Here is a 17904-nt window from a genome sequence, read left to right as displayed (position 1 = left end):
GGTTATTAATCTCTGTGCCCCGCACCCCCCTTACCCAAGGGTGCTCCCCAGTTTCTCCATGCACAACACAAGCAACATTAATAAGAACCTGTAAGGGTCAGGAGAAAACCCTGAGCCAGAGCTCTGGCAGAAATCCAAGCTGGAAGAGACACTGACTACACACAACGGCAAGTGAAGACAGACAGCTTTTCCCCAAAGTGATATTTTAATTCAGAAAGGAACCTTCACTAATCTCAGGAAGGGTTTATTATTATCTGTGTAGCAAATGGGACTGCAGTTGGTCTACATAAAGCATTAGTTTCCTACAGGGCATTTTAGACTTTAAATGATGAAGGACCAGACCTAAACCAGAAGTCTGCTGGAACTCTGCTCCTACCTTTAATTTGATTTAAGCGTGCCAAAAGGCAGGGAATGAAAGTACAGCAAGAACAAAAAGACCTCGGTGGAATGCAGGGCGTGGGAGTGATCGCACTGGGCTGGGATCTACATGGGAACCTCCATGTGCACCAAACCTCCCGCCCTCCTGGGACTGACCCCTGCAAGGTGGCTGCTGAGCTTAGTCCTCCCTGACCGGTGGCAGGGGACACTGGGAGACGCAGCAGTTGCACTCTCTCCAAGCAGAAAATGCAGTATATCATCAGTGGAGTTGTCTAGCTGAAAGACGGCCGTGCGTACAACACATCTCGCTGGAAATAAATAAAAAAGGCACTTTGCTATTTGGCCATGATATTTTTCAGCATGTTTCCACAGTCACCAGCGTGAGTGCAGTCTCTAACTGAAGTGAGTTTGGCTTTGCCAACCACCGGCTTTAGGAAAGCCCCCTTCTCCATAAGTGCTCCCACATATTTTATAAAAAGAGCGGCGAGCATCTCTCACTGTGCACCAGGACGACACCTAGCACAAGAGAACCAAAGTCTTGGTCATGGATGCCAGCATAACAGAAGGAGCACAAACTGCACTGGAAAAAAAGGCTCCACCATGGACCATAGGTAGGTACAACCAGCAACAGTCTTCCAGTGCAAAATTTCTAACTTCTCATAGGCTAAGCCATTAAACACGAGGATGATATCCACACGCACTGACTTCTGAAACCCAGTAACTCACAGGGCTAAACAGGACTGCAAACTTGTTATAAAACCAGAGCTGATCCTCCAACATAGCACACATCCCATGCCACTTCCCTCCCAGCCCCTTGCTCGAAGACATACATTACAAAGGACCTTTCCTCCAAAGCTCTTCCTGTGATCAGCTTTACTGAAGAAAAGAGGGGAATCTAAAGGAAAGATAAAAGCACAGGGATGTGGGTTAGAAGAGGTCAAAAAAAGCCACCATGTACTGTTACTGGGTTCACAGGAACGTTTCATTACGTATTTTTCTTCTCTTCCCCATCCTGCACTACAGATAAAGTCTTTTTCCAGAATGCTCAAAGGTACCAATAATCAATTTAAAACATATGAAAAATAGTTAAAATGCTCTCTTTTTGAGCCCTGTGCATTCTGGAATTGAAAGCAGAGTGCTGCAGAGTAGCCATCATTAGGAAAATGGTCTGCTTAAAGACATTTTCTCACATATGAGGACGACTGTGAAGCCTTTAAGAGTCTAAAAATATTTTTATAGAACTTGTCAGGTAGGAAGAGCTAGGCGGGGATTTCACAAAACCTGCTCTTTTAACCTGCAATGTGCAAGCTGTACCTACAGGCTCTTTAGTTATCTAATGTTCTCATCAACTGAACTACAATTAAATCCATACACTGATACCTACTGGCCGAAGTGGAGGTGAACCACAAAAATTGTTCCCCCCCTGGGCTGATGATGACCAACATACAAAAGCCAAGTATCTTTCCTAAAGATTATCACTCTGCCTTCAGGGTGTGCAGTTCTCCTTTCTTTAGGACTGTGCAGTTCTTCTGTTTGAGATTCCAGTCCACGAGCAGATTGCTCCTATTTCTGATCATCCCTTTTAATGATGGGCCAGAACTGCAGCAAACTTGCTGAGCATCCAATTCTCTTCCCAGTGAAGTTGAAGGAAACTTTGCCAGGATTCAGTCCTCTCCGCTCTGGAGGAGATCCAGCCAGGTGTCTCCTCCTCATGCAATCTGCTCAGCTCCACTGACTCATGGAGCAGGCTCGCTCAAAATTTTGCGGAAGAATACACCCAGGGAAATCGGTGGGATTTAGAGCTTCAAGGGATCATTGTGAATTTCAAAATGGATTTAAGCAGCAGCTCGGAGTCAAGCTTTCAGTGTGTGACATATCCGTCGTGACTGGAGTGCCTTCCACGGACCCACATCCTTCAGCCAGCCTGTGAGCGCTCTGCACAAAACACCCTCTGACACCGCAGATGTCAAGTTCCCCATCGGCAGTAGGTCTTGGCATGCCCAAGGGTATTCATCTGGATGACACAGCACACTGTACGCATGCCACCATCCCCTCTTTAACTCTCACTATGCAGACCTATATTAACCATAATCAGGTGTAAATTACTAAGAAAACGTAATAAAAATCTTACAACATGACTCCATTCTTTGATAAACAAACTAATACACAAAAGCTGCCAGTCAGTCTGACATCTCCAGATGTTCTTCTTAAGAAAAAAAAACCCCACACACAACAGAAATTCACAGCTTTCAACTGCTACCATAAGAAACCAGACCTGAAAGCTACAGGAGGATTTGGGGCAGGGACATCAAAATTCAGAGACTTTCCGTTCAGGCAGGAGGTTAGTCATTAAAATGATAATTCAAAGCACTGAATGAGGCCCAAGCTAAGCACCATGGCTCTATCTGCTCTCTACCACGCAGCAGATCCTCCGTATTGTCTCCTATTTTTATCACTAGGCTACTTAGCTTCATTACTCCGGGAAGTGGATGTGATTGATCAGACAGGGATTACTCCTTTTACTTACTCAGTTGCCGGTTAATTAAACCACATTGCTTAAAGCCTACTGCAAAATTAGGAGAAATATGACCTGGTAAGCAACACTGAAATTGGAAGTCACCAGTCCAGCCTCACAGGCTTTCCCACTGAGCCAGCACCAGAGCGAGCACATCTATAGCCACCAGATTTTGGCCCAAAGAGCTGCCCAGGAACCGCACCTCAGTCCTGCTCCCCACTGTCCGGAGCTTCCTCAGTTCATCCGACAACAAAAATAGGGTCACTACTGAAAAGTACTAAACCTGCAAAAACCAAACAAAAAGCAACACACTCGAATGCATCAGAATTTGTGCTGCAGTTTAACAGATTGAAGAAAACTGTCTAAAACAAATGGCAAATTTTCTCAGCTGCGGAGTCCCCAGAATTGCATTATATACTAAGGAAAAACTTTTTATGACTCAGATTATATCAAATCCAGATGAATAGGCTCTTGGAAGCAGTAAGAAATTAAAGAAAAAATAAAAGAAAATGAGGGTAAGAAGGAAATAAGGTTAGAAAGGGAGTTGTTTTAGTCACTGAGGACTCTGTTGCCAAATACAGCTTCACCATGAGTATCAATGCAACTGGAGACTTACCAAAAAAAAGAAAAAAATCAAAACAACTAGCAAGAACTTAGGTCAACTGGTTTTCACCATTTCAGACTTCTCAATATCATCCCTTATTTCCACCATATTTCCCTTTGCCATTTTGACTTCTCACATCTATTCATCCTGGGTTTGGATGTAGTAACATAACTGCACGGGTTATTTCTTCTCTCAGTTTGCAGCTAATAATTTTCTAGACTCAGGAATGAGACAGCAAAAGCATTTTCTTTTAATTTGTGGAACTGTAATGAGGAATGTTTCCACTTGAAAAATTTAACCAGTACTTTGAAAACTAATCCATGTTTTCCTTTCTGGAGAATGATAAACAGGAAGAAAATATCATAACATGATTTATGCCAGAGAAATTTTCTGAAAGATCAAAAACTGATGGATACTAAACAGTTAACATACAAATTACACAAACAATGAGGAGGAGTGCAGTGTACTTACTGAAATTAAATGTACCTGCTCACTGGGTATAAATCCAGCACCAGCTATTCCAAGCTGCCTATATTAAATTTTATTCATGAAGTTCAAACTAAGATTATGCTGATAAAATGCCAGACTGCATCTGCACTCCTCGGCAACAATACCAATGATAATTCCTGTTGCTCCTTTGCTAAATTCAGTATCCTTATGTTTTATTGCAGCCGCACCAGACCCTTAACCCAGCCAAGTTTGTGCTGCCAGTTGGCATTACAGTCCTTCCAAAAATAAACATACTTGTAGTTCTGCTATCTTGGCTCAAAAGTGTCCATTTCTTTTCAGCTTATGATCCGTCTAGTTGCTAACACACTGCTGGTTGTCCTAAGAGACCCCGAAGGACACAGACAGGCAGAGAATAATCGCCACAATTGGGGTGCCTCCCCCTCCCCTTTTTTAAATGTTCCTTTTGGAGACATTTCTTCATTGCACGGGTTTAAACAGAGAGTAGATGTGTTTTGGAAAGCCATGTTCTGTCTCAGCCAGGAATTATAAACCCAACAGCCCAATCACCTGGTCTATAGTGCATTGAAGACAGAGGTGCTTGGATTTAAGCGACATACTCACTTCCCACCTGATATTTAGGTTTTGTGTACCCTCTCCTACCTAGAGGGTATGCAATATTGTGCCTTTGGGCTACTACAGGGCAAATTCTTAAGAGTGCTTAGGATCACAGTTTTGAAGCACTACTACCACGAAACACTACGTATTAGCCATCTAAGCCATGTTTCATACCAAAACATCTTTATCTCCTAAGCACTGAGGCAACTTTGGGTGGCAGACAACACTCAGTATTATATACTGCTCATTAAACAGATATAGTCAAATCAGGGAGAGCACAGTAGAAAGCAATCCAAATGCATCAACACGTTAAATGAAACATTCATGTTAAATGAAACAAATAACCAAACAAGCAGTGCAGAAGAGAGAAGACCAGGAAAGCATGCAAGAGCCATCATCAAATCTGTAAAATGATTAAAATGAGGCGGTAGAACAGCTGGTCCCTGTCTGCACCAAGGATAAGACAAGAATGACCAGTTTAGTTTACAGCAGTGGAGATACAAGTTCACCGATAAAGAAAAGAAGGAACTGACTGGTCTACTTGATCTGGCTTTAAGTAAGACGGGCTAAGGGTTTTGTTATCCCGACTTTTAGTCTTCAACACACCCAAGAAGAGACTTTTTTTTTTAAGCAAACTTTACTTCCCAGAAGCGTTGACAATTCAGCCTAAGTTTAATGATAACGATGATGATAATGATAATAACAGACAGCCATTTATTTTGAACAAATTGCAGGGTGCAGTTTTACTTCATGTTTCAGCTGAAAATTACAAAATATGCTTTTACATAGGAAGTAAGTATGGTTTGAAGACAAAACGGATAACCCGCTGCACTCTTCTCTCAGACTCCTCCAGGCAGGAAATCCATTTAAGCCATCCATATCACTGAGGCTTTTAATATTGGCCCTATTACGCTAGTGGCTTGCATTTGTGTGCGCAGGAAAACCTCTGTCTGCACCCACGATGCTGCCCTGCACGCCCTGACGATGCCCACTCAGCCAGGTGCCTCTTCAGAGACACACAACCTGAGGAGCAAGCACACAGCACACAAAGGGATTTCTTTTTTCAGGTGTTCTGGTATCAGTGTAAATTCCAAAGTGACTTCCCACTGCATTTTCTGTCTCCCAATACACCTAGTGCCTCTTCTGTCCTTCCATATTCCAAGGCTTCTTTGAGATGACACGTACACTTATTTCTTCTCCTCCCTGCCAAAGCCTTATTGCCCAGACATGACTGCATAAATATGTTCAAATGCTTAGCTTGCATGCAACAAGGAAGGATTTGTTGCAGAAAAGACAGCACATGAGATACTGGGCCAGGTGCTTCTCCAAACCTACTGCTCTTTGGCTTCAATCTTACATGAAAGCCATTCAAGGGGGCCTCATTTGAAACAGACAAGACATGAGCATGATTGTCTGAGAACCATGAAGTTCATTCATTGTTCATCACAGATTCCAAGGCAAAAATAATTTTGTCCTCAAAGGATACGTTATACCTAGCGTTAATAAAATCCAGGGAACCCACGTGTGCTGAAACATTTGTCTGGGTTGTTGCATTGCTTTCCAGGCTTTTAATGACCCATATTTCCAAACACAGCTTCCTCAAAACAGATTACAGAACAGGAATGTCACTTTAATTTGCAGCAGTAGGTAGGTAATATATGATGATATCATAAAACTTCAACTAACATCTTTTACTTCTCTTATTTAACAAGAAAAAGAAAGCATATTAAGAATGCAAATACCCTATGCATTTGCATTTCTTTTCGTTCCTCTGTATCCAGTTCCTCACAGCAGCGTCTAACCCCACAGAGAAGACCTAGCAACACATTTTGTTGCCTTTGTTCTTCCCAGAAACAGATAATGTGGTTTTATATGGCTACGGAATTCAGTCTTAGTGAGACCCTTAAGTAGTAAAGCACATCTTTAAGTGAAATGATTTATTGGCAACTCCTAGGGACTCGCAACCTAGCGCTGAATAGAGGTTTTATCACTGAAATGCAGACAGTAAAGGGAATTACTCAGAAAAAACTTCTCACACATCACATGATACTTTTATTTTTTATTTTTTTTTTAAGAAAACACCAAACGCTTTCATCTGGATTGGGGCGGGGCAGGAAGGTTTAATGCAGCAGCTTTCAAACATAGACCTTAGAACAGAAGAACATTTTTCCTTAAATTCATATTCTGACACTGCTATGCCTTGCATATACTTCCTGTACATATTTACCTAACCCATGAATCAACTATTAACCAAGATACACAAACTATTCAAGTTTTAGTGGTATATATTATTTAATGCAGAGAGATCTCAAAGGACAAAAACCTGCCAAAACATATAGTATTACGGAGAAAGAGAGACCAAAAAATTATATCTACGAGACAAGTCCAGCTCACAACTACAAATTACACTAGCTGTTGACTTTGCAGCCAAAGAACACCTGAGCCATCAGTATTCTTAGTCTTAATCCTCTTAAATTTTTAAAATAATTTAACATTTATGCTGATTTAAATTAACTAAGTCTTTAATTAAGCAGTAATCCCTGACAAATCATCGCTATATACAAAGGAATGGCCAGTGTCCCAGACAAGTTGACTCCAGCATTGTTCAGAACCATGATTTCCCCATCACTTTCTAAGCCTTTACTCAAGCAATAGAACAGCTTCAAGAAGTCCTCACCAGCCATGAAATATTTTGAGGGGGGGCTTTGGGGCAGGGGGAAAAGAGCTATTTGGAGTGAAGTCCCACACATTAGCATGGTGAGGTTCCAGCAAGGCCATCACTCGCAACATCAAAAGTTCCTTTGATGCGGCAACGTAGGATAAGCAATACGGTACCTGCTCACAAAGCCTAGATGACATAGGACAACCCCAGCTGCATTTAGCTCTTCAGCCCAAACAGGAGTCACAGCCAGAGCACCAACATATCCCAACATTATTAAAATGTATTCATGAATACAGAAGCGCTCACATGCTTGCTAGGAAAAGCTGAAAATAACCATTTGAATTGCTGAGCAGCAGTTTCAATTAATAGGTCTATTTTCCCCATCTATGGGCAGAAGATTTGCTTGCTTAACTCCCATTAATGTTAACAGACTTGGACTTACAAATCCCTAACAGAGGTGGAATACTGACGTTCCTCCTGCTGCGCCTTTTGCTGAAGTCAAAGCAGAGCAATTGACTTTATTTTAACCTCTGCCCATTTTGCTCACTCTCAGGAGCTTTAAATGTAAAACTTTAAAAATGATGAGCATTACCTTGAGAAGAAATACATTGTTTTGCTTTTTTTGGTTTTTAATCAACAAGCACAGCCATCCCAATAGACCAATTATACACCAATTCAAATAAGAAAACAAATCTTAATACCAAAGTATACAGATAAGTCAAATACATCTTACAGGTCAAATTTTTGAGATTAAGCATTTCCAGCTTAAATAGAACAAATATTCTGTGCTGGCTCCCTACCACCTCTAATGCAAAAAATTAAGCTGATGCTTCTGAAATGTAGATTCTGCAACAAGAGATACCCCTAAAACCTGGGAGGGTGGGGAACAAAAACAAAAAAACAGATTAAAAATGAAGTACTAAAGAATTCTGGTCCCAGCAAACAACTCGGCGTAGACAACACTCAGGCTGCAGTTTCCACTGTGGTCCAGTTCACTCTGAAGTTCACTATGAGCTGGGTGCCTAATTCTCTAGTACAGACTATAGGCACTAACATACATATGAACAGCAGAGACAAAATCCCAAAAACCAGTTCATCCTCACCAAAAACAGAGTGAGACTGAGGACTCATTTCACTCAAACAAAAAGCAAAGCAGAGTGGACACACAGGATGGACAAAAACTGGTACCAATGTCATCGCATGGGACAAACTTCCCCGAGCATCAAAACAACAAGCTGTGAACTCGGTTACCAGGCAAATTAAGAGTCCAAGATGGATCAGACATGGTGTGCACTGAGATCCAGTCTGAAGTTCATTGGGGCTCTGCCTGCAGCAGACATGGTGCAACGGGTGTGAGAAGCAGCTGCCTTCCCACCAAGATCAGAAGCTACCTGCTGTTCTCTGACAGCTTGTCATAACACTGTCTCAAATATTTAGGACTTCCATTTTCAAAAGTCTTTTCTATGCTAATGACTTCCTACAGATGTTTTGAAATGTTTTAACTGTTCTGGTTCGATTCAGGGAGCCAATGATACTGTGATTTGAAGTGAATGTAGCAAGAGCTGCGGTAGTGAACCCATCCGGGACCTTCCTGGACTTCCAGCAGTGATAGGAGATGGAGAAGCAAATTCCCATCCTCCCTGGGAGAGCAGGGTGCGATGAAAGACAGGAACAGTGTACTGATGGGACAGGAGTGCCTGTTTTGGCTGCGAGTACCTACATCTCACAGAAAACAGAATTTCCATTCGGTACGAAACCTTGCCATTTTGAACTGACTTTTCAAACCAAGCAAGAAGAAAAGGTCAACGTTTCTATATACCAGAACTTTTTTAATGTTGATTCAGAAGCATTGACATCTCCCTAACAATATCAAAACAATCTCAGACATAAATATGGCACCAAATAATAAAAACAAAAAGTCAAAAGGAGGTCAAGCATAAAAGCAACACACAATGTGTAAACATCCCCCCATCAAAACAAGGGCTGGGCATGACACGTGCCCACAAAATGGTTAGCTGCATTTCCATCAGAGGATCCCCCTTGTTTCTTCTCCATTTCCTTCTCACTCTGCTATTTGTCCATGGCTTGGCCTCAGATTTTGTTCATAATGCAGTGCCTGCTCAGCGTTTAAAACCCAACCAGCCTATTACACCTCTAGAATAACGTAAACCTTTTCTTCCTGTTTTCTTATTTCCTTATATAATACATCATTAAAATTAAGTGTTATGAAGTTGTTTGGGATTTTTTTTTTAAGCAGAGAAAAGATGATCAGAGAATACTAAACAGCAAGGAAGCCAGCCATCATCCTCCCCCATTCCACACGCATGATCTTCTAACGTGACTGACATACAATCGTCTAAAAAGCAACACAATTTCTCTCTACAACTAATGCAGCCGTGAAGAAACGAGCAGGCTTTGGGGTTCTGCATCCCTTCACCAGACATTTAAGTTGAATATATTTAGACTCAGTGACTCTTAATAAAGGCCAATTATGATAATCAATTAAAAAAAAAGCAGTGCAAGACTGAATGGAGTGGGATTAGCGTGAATGAAGGGAAGGGAGAATACACGACATCATTACGACTACGAAAGGCAATGCTGTAACATACAGGCAATGGTTCACGAGCCAGCAGAAGCCACTGAGACCAGCGATACACAGGGAGTTTCTGCCTTTTAGTTAGTACCAATGACAACTTCAGTGTGGTTTGTCGAGGTGACTTGTGGCCCACCAGGTTTGCGAAGTGCAAACAAAGTGAGAAGTTTCTCAAGGGGTCAGAGCCTTTTCTTTAAGATGTGCCCAGTGCAGCTGATGAAGATGCTCAGACGCATTCAAAGCGCAGCAGAAACCAAATGGCCAAACACTGCCAAGTACCACAGAAGACATTTTAGGCTTTCCACATAAAGCAATATTTTTGTTTCCCAAGAAAACCTTCCAGTGGGCCTTATTAAGGACTTGAAATAAAGTAAGGAATTTTTCTCCCTCTGCAAATACAACTCACCTGAATCTGGGGAAGAAACCAATCACAAGCTTGACTGCATGCGTTTCAGCACAGATGATCCTTCTCACTACATTTACGCTGTTACTTTCTTTACAGGGACATCGCTGCTGCCTGACTTCCTACCTTCTCTCCACACCTCCAGTGGCTAATGAATCATTCGCATGGTGAGATTTTCTGTAAAAGTTAAGTAAGAAATCTTCTGGGTAGAGGAAATAAGTTGTTACAATAACAAGCAATTTACTATCTGAATGCTACGCATACTGTATCATCTTATTTGTATTTCACAGTTAATCTCCCAGCTCACAAAAGTTTTATCGGATTGGAGGCATGTGCTGTATTCCCCTTTATAAAATTTTACAGTCCCTTGCTATTCTCAGGGCTTGTTTTATAGGCACAATTTGCTGCTTTAATCTCACCCAATTGTCATGTTCTAAATCACGGTGTATAAAAATGTCTTAAAAGGAGAGATGCGCTGAAGGGTAGTACTTAATTACACTTACTGCCTGATTTAAATGTTATCTGTGCTTTGCCAAGTGCCAGGCAGAGTAACCAGCAGTGCAAATCTGCATAAACTGATTCAAGTCATTATTGGGCTTTTAATAGCAACCATGTTCTCCTGTGCAGCATTCTGATGAAGGTGTGTTCCTCCTCCTCCTCTCACATTGGCGTGTGAGAAAATTAAGTAAGGAGGTTGGGGAAGCTGGTAATTGGTCACTCTTCCCTAACTTATTTCTTTTGATCTCCCTGCAGAAATCTTTGTCAGGACAATTTCACTGGTCATCTTCTTGAGTCTAATGTGTCCTAAGGAAACTGAAAAGCAGAGTGCAAAAAATCCATTTGTTCGATGGTTTCTTATTCCTTTTGTAGTACTGCCACTCCAGAAGAGCTTCTCTTTACACCCCTCTCCTCCCAAATCCCCGAAATCAAACAAACAAATGAAAAATTAAAAATACTACCAAAATTTCAGGCAATTAATCTCTTGCTTTCTGAATTCCTCCTCTCGCACCCAAGCGAGCACATCGAGGGGCTGATCTGTCTCTGCACTAACTACACAAGACACGCAGCTAAAGCCTTTGGGGCTCAGGGGAGCAGAAATGCAGCTTGGAGCACAACATATCCACAGACTTTCTACTTCATGCTCCAATCCCTGCTCCAACCACATGTGAAAACAGAGCATCCCAGGACCACTTTAGCCATTTCCCTCTGAACTTGAGGGAAAGCAACAGAGCAGCCTTCTTTGCTTAGGCTCATCATATTTAATGAGCCAGTGGAGGTAGGATAAGTACTACAACACTCAGTGATTTATCCAGCAGCTTTATTACTGGTCCATACCACCAGCATAAATTCAATTCACCTTTTTTTGTTGTTGTTGTTCCCTTGGGTGTGCTGTGCTCACGGTTCAGCATTGCCAAAGTCTAGAGGGACTAAAACATACTATTTTGTGCCAAGCACCCAGCAAGTAAATGTGAAAGAATATGACTGAGTCAGTCCCAGATACTCAGCAGCTTTCTATTCACATGAAATTTCTAACTATTGTGTACAGTTCAAAGAATGTCAGAGCAGTCACAGTTATGCACTACTACTCCTTACCCATTTGCCCATGGTTCTGATCATGAGACACTGGCATTGCTGCATCCAAGATAAACGACAACATTGTCCCCTATGGGTATACGAAATATCTACGTGCTCCTGTTACCAGTCACAACTGTGCTTACACTACCCTTATTTCAGCCTTTGAAAATAAGCAACTGTTTTAAGCAGTCTTCTGGCTGAAGCCGGGTGCAGAAGGTGGAATAAAAAGGGAGGGAAGAAATCCAACTCAGAATGATTAGAGACATTGTATCATATGATTTTTAGCATTTTCTAAAGTCTAGTGGTGTGAAATACTAGCCACTCCTCAGCTGCACAGAGAGCTGAAGTGATATAATGCCTTGCACGTCAGAAGCTGAGCCCCTCAGAAGGACCTGGCCTGAGGAGAGACAGGTCCAGGAGCAGCTTTTCCAGCTCCAGGCAAGACCCTGGTAGGACGACTGTGCTGTAAGCAGTTCCCCAAGTCCAGCCAGTGGATCCCTGGTGATGTGCCTTCCTTTGGGCAGAACAAGAGGAAAGATATGAGATAGCAAAAAAAGCTACAGTATCGGGAAAGTGCTGCTCTCAAGAACCTCATTCACTCATTTTCTCTTAAAATGAAGAGCAGTATTTTCCAGACCGCTGGTCTCTGAAGCCATGTGAATAAGTTCGCATCTGTCTCAGGGGATCCCATCACACCTCAGCAGTGATTTTAATTAAAATTTTGATGACAAAAGCGCGTAGTCCTCTGCAAGTAATTTAGAGAGTTAAAGATGACGCATAACTCCAAAGTGCCTGAGACCCACTGAGTTATAAAACTATAGGCTTAGAAGTAATGAGTTGCTGGCTTGATTCATGACTATAAAACATTCCCCCACGTAAAGGCTCATTTCCGTGGCCACAGACTAAAATTTCTCTGGAGGCAGATCAACCTTGCCATTCCAGGAGCAGACACTCCTTTAGGGGGAGAAGCACATTAGAGGAATGGTGCGGCAGAATCTTCACTCTTCATAGCGGTCATATCCCCCCTCCTCAGAAGACTGGCTCCTCTGATGGGTCCCGCCACACTCCTCTTTCCAACACACATACCAAGTTTGACAACTCAGGGGCTTCCTCTTATCTCCAATGAATTCAGCTTTTTTCTTTTTCTAAAGTAATAACATTACAGGATTAATTACTTAGCAAGGTCTCTATAAACTCATCTGCCTTTGAAACATCTACAAAAGCACAAGTGAAATTCTAGAGATAAACAAACACAAACTCCCTTTTAATTAAGCACTGTGCCTCTCTGTAGGGGGTGACGGAGTGAGCAGATGCAGGGGGGATTGCCAATTAAGATACAACTTCTTTGATAGGAAGGGTACAGCCATACACAGGAGGAAAAAGGAGAGGAACTTGCCATCCAAGTCATTATTTTAATTGGCTGCTCAGAAAGATTATGCATTCCCCACATCTGATGCTGCCAAAAAAGTATTACTGATCCAAAATACTAAAAAGCCATCAAAACATGTTCTAAGCTGCTTGTGCCATGTTAATACTAATGCTACCTGTGCTCCTCACTCATCCTGTTTGAGAAAGCTGTAACACAGGGAGCTAATTCTCAGGGTTAATTACACAAAGAAACAGCGAACTCTTGGATTTCTTTTACTATTATCGATCATTATTATTCACTGAACACCAGGCATTCTTAGCAAAAAGTTTAAAGGAATGCACAGTATTCCTGGCCTAACTCAGTTTAAAAAAAAAAAAAAACAAAAACAACAACACTGAAAAAAACGCCATGTGCATAGCTAAAGAAACACTGAGAAATCAGGAGAATCAGGATGTACTGATTGGGGAAACCTGAGGATGGACTGGTCATCTTCTGCATAACTTGCACTGATTTGACATCCAAATATTTTCTATGTGTTAACCTTCATTTTCGGTGATCCTAATGGTGATGCTGTCATTCTCTCAGCTTCATTAAAGAGCCACATATTAACTTTCATTTACGTTTTTCTCTGGTTTTAATGGAAATGCAAATCAGTTTTTGCATGGCTGGTTCCATGCCTTTGTATCCTTTGGTGAGGGGGGAAAAAAAAAAAGGCAGGAAACTGAGATATTGTTTGTTTGATTTGCAGCCTGCTCGGGAATCTTGATTTTGCCTCCTTATACACTGTGTCTCAACCACAGAGGACGGAGCGCTGTGCAGGGGAGAATTCAGGCAACCCAGAGAAAGAAGCAGCTGCTTTACCTGAGCCTTCTTCCCCCAAGCATGACGGCTCTGTCATCCAGCCCTATCAAAACACAAAAGCAGATTGGGATTTCACTGTCTCCGCTCAAAATAAATGAACGTGACAGAAAAGGAACCCTTGTCTTTGCGAACAGAAGAAGAGCTCAGTTCTTATCGGGAATGGGATAACCAGAAATGTATTCCTGCCTTCGGAAGAGAGCCCGGGCTGCAGAGGTAAGGTGGCGCACAGAAGCTACTCTCTTCTGGTTCTCTCCAGCTGGCAGGTTGAAAACAGCATCATTACTAAATCTCACAGTTTTACACAGTAAAAACAATTCTGGCCTTTGTGGCTGGACAAAAAAAAAAAAAAGCCTGTAAAGGTGAACCATATAGTCTCAGAGCACTGCAGGCTGTGAACTGCCTTTCTAAAAGATAAACATATGCAATTTGAGAATGGAAAGTGGAAACGTCACCAACTTGCTGGCTGGAAGACACATCAACAGATGTCTTGTTGGGAACCAGCAAAGCTTTCCAGGACCACGGCCCTCCCAATGGCCACGGCCTCCCTTAATCCTCCCACGAACTACACCCCATTACTCACTTTTTAAAGCATGTTGCACTACTGATTACATTCCTTCTCCCCATTTCTAGTCCAAATCAATTTGTAGACAAAGTACATCTTCTGTTCTTGATACAGTACTTTGCTTTAACTTATTTACTTTTTATTCTCATTCGTACTCCCTTCCAGTTTATCTAGTGATCAGGATGCTCTTCAGCCTTCATTTTCCTTTACTCATCTCCCATAAGAGCTCCTTTCAGGACTTTCATCATGCCACCAATTTTCCTGTAGTCCTGGACCAGTTTAGGTTCATCTTTCTCAAGAAACAGTCACTACAAATACCAGCACTATTCCAGTGGAGACATCACCGGTGATATTTCCACTGTCATCACCCGTAAAGCCTCACCTGTTATCTACCTTGACCTTCCACAGCTTCATTTTACACCGCTCACAGACCAGCCGATCCACGTCTCACTCCTCTGTTGCTTTTAACTGCAGAGCTCCCAGCTCAGAGGACAAATCCTTGTGAGTCCTTCGGTGCACGACCTTACATTCTGTCTTGAACTACCAACGAGAGGTCACTTTTTCAAAGCTCAAGCAACTGCATAAACCACTGTCATTACAGATCAAAACAACAACAAAAACCTTAAGAACAAAAGCCCGTATTTCCCATTTTAAAAAAAAGGAAAGAAAGAAACCAACTCCTATCTTTCTCCTTCTCTCCAGGAAGTGCTTCAATGCTATCCACAGAAAATAAGAGGAAATGACCACAATATCCTGGTACCACCCTGGTATCACCCTGGACAAGTGCTCCCATTTTCCCCTTCAGGGGCTGCTCACAACCCCTGACCCCACGGCACTGGGGAGTTCTTTGGGAAGAGCCTCCCCAATGCACCACCAACACTGAACGTCCATCGACCCCCAGCCCCTCTCAAACCACGCCAGCTGTAGTAAGTGCTGACAGCCAGACCCCAGGCTGAAACCTTCCCCCACCCCTCCCACATTTTCTAGCTACAGGACCAGTGCATGGCACTGGGCCAGTAATTATAAAATACACTAGAGCTGGAACAGCTTCATAATATTACCATACTCAGCTACTAATCACAATCTGAATAAAATGCATGGAGAAGTAAAGGAATTCAAGATATTTAATTTATGAATGAAAAGTTGAAGAAGAAACCTAATTACAACTAATTAATTCCTGCACATGGTAAGTACATCTCCTACTACAGGGCTCCCTCATCTAGCAGAGTTCCAGTGTCTGGAAATCAAAGCCAGATCCATCAAGGCTCAAAATGGAAACAAGATGCAATTTTTCAATACAGAGGAAAGTGCTTCTGTCTTCAATTTCCTTAGGTAGATCCTCCATCACTTATATTCATTACCAATATCCATTATCACTAACTAATGCTGGATAATTTTCAAAAAGAAAAAAATAGAAAAAAAGAGGAAGGAAATGGTGCTTTCAAAGACACAAAAAGCAAGCAGAAAGAAGAGGTGGAGAATCAGTCCAGTCCAGGCAGCTAATTTAAGCACCCAAGTCAGGAACCACAACTCCTCACATACTCACAGGAGAGAATCAGGCTCTAAATTCAGAGCTTTGAATCACCCTGTGGAGGCTCTAGTGACTGTATGTGGCCTTGAGGCTCCCAAATTAGATACCTGAACTTGCACATGACTACAGCTATTGGCCATCTTCTTTTTGGTTAGTACTACAGGGATATGGGCACCTAATACTGCTTTTAATATTTTTTTTTTTTTGCTTAACAACTGTGCAGTGACATTGATGAGGAATGAAAAAATAATTATAATTTCTCCTTTAAAATTTATAACAGTAGTGACAATAGTCTCAAAAGTTCTCTCCTTTTTGAAGAGATACTGTAACTAAAGCGCAAAATGCTCTGAATATCTACAAGCTTACGGTGAAAATTTACTATCTGCAGCATGCTATATTCATATACTTGATATTTCAGCCTCTAAAATTAACATAGATACAGAAAGATACACATCTTTGCCATAAACATGGACAAAGCAAACTTCATGCCAACAGGTCATGTGCACACAAAACCAGAGAAGTTGTTTTAAAGAGATCATTGATGCATATCACATTGATGACTGGGGTTTTTTTCCAGACAGATTTAATAATTCCTTGTTTCTGTCCTTGGCACATTTATCCTATGAAACAATTTTTCTGTTACTGTACAACTTCAAAAGCAAGCAAACGCCAAACTCTCACCTCTCCCCTGCTAGCAAAAACTCTCTTAAACACAGCGGTTCTTGAAAAACAGTATTAAAGTGACTGAACTTGCACATAACTCTCACTGGACTTTATCTGGCACAGTATATTGTCAGAAAGCAGAAAAAGCAGGTTGGTCTCACATTATCTGTAATAAGACAGACAGTCCTTCATTTTAACAAGGTACCACTGCCAATATCAGCCCTGCTGTGTAACACCCGATGCAATGATTTTGTTATTTATACCAGGGAAATGAAATCCAGCGAGATCGGATGTGATCGAAGGTCCCTTCCAGCAGCTGGTACATGGTGCGTGCTCATGCAACGCCCTTGAGAAGCGGCTTACATCCCTCACACCCTGCAGCACGGCAGCTACCAGGGCACAGCTGGGCAGCACAGCCTGGAACAAGCAACCCCACACACCTATTGCAGTGGGAAATCAAGCCATTTCAACGACAGCAATAAAAGGTCAATGATTTCTCCCCATTGAAATGTTTAAACTTTTCCATCTGCCATCACAAGGCTGATGCAGTGAAGCTAGATGGTTTCTTCATACAAAAAGATGCCAATGCTCCTGGGACCTGTCCCTCTTCCAAGTAACTGCAGCAGCAGCAAAGGTTAAGCACCATGAACTGACTGGACAAGCAACCCTACAAACCCTAAGTAGGCTCTCTTAATCTCCATTAACAGAGCAACAGGTCAGTTCTCTTTCCTCTTGGCTTCCACACAGCTCTACACCTCCTCAGAAGCAGGTGAGTTGCCTGCCATTGTTTCTCTGAAACATGTTTCTAACTGACCTCACTCAAGAACCTGCCCCCTTATTTCCATCTGCACACGGTATTTCCACCCCTCGCTGCAAAGGGACAATTAAACTAGTTGTCACCTCTATGGGGGATCGTGAAGTATAGCATAAGGACAAGCAATTGGCTCTGGAATTAAATGGAGCAGACATACATTGGCTGGCTGGAGGCATAAAAAGCGCACTGATGATGGCAGGTTCATCCACATCTGGAGCTCCATTGAACTTCTTGTCATCTATGATGGCTACTTATTAACTTTCTTTCCACCTGCCGTGGTCACTGTCACTTAACGGAGAGTTGGCCCTG

The 17904-nt window shown here is 42.1% G+C and overlaps 1 protein-coding gene across 4 annotated transcripts in view; it reads right to left on the bottom strand.

The window, feature by feature from the left end:
* The window catches only part of SGCD (sarcoglycan delta), a 354617-nt gene that overhangs the window by 316934 nt on the left and 19779 nt on the right, over window positions 1-17904 (bottom strand). For 3 of the 4 annotated variants that reach the window (XM_063348882.1, XM_063348881.1, XM_063348886.1), the window contains exon 2: window positions 10224-10397. The gene's annotated coding sequence lies outside the window, so the exon portion shown is untranslated. Of the gene's footprint in view, window positions 1-1762; window positions 1828-10223; window positions 10398-17904 lie in introns of those variants that run through there. The other variant, XM_063348885.1, reaches the window with a different exon arrangement.

This window comes from Chroicocephalus ridibundus, chromosome 11 (assembly GCF_963924245.1).
Source record: "Chroicocephalus ridibundus chromosome 11, bChrRid1.1, whole genome shotgun sequence".
Taxonomy (NCBI): Eukaryota; Metazoa; Chordata; class Aves; order Charadriiformes; family Laridae; genus Chroicocephalus; species Chroicocephalus ridibundus.
This window is presented reverse-complemented; position numbering and strand designations above follow the sequence as displayed.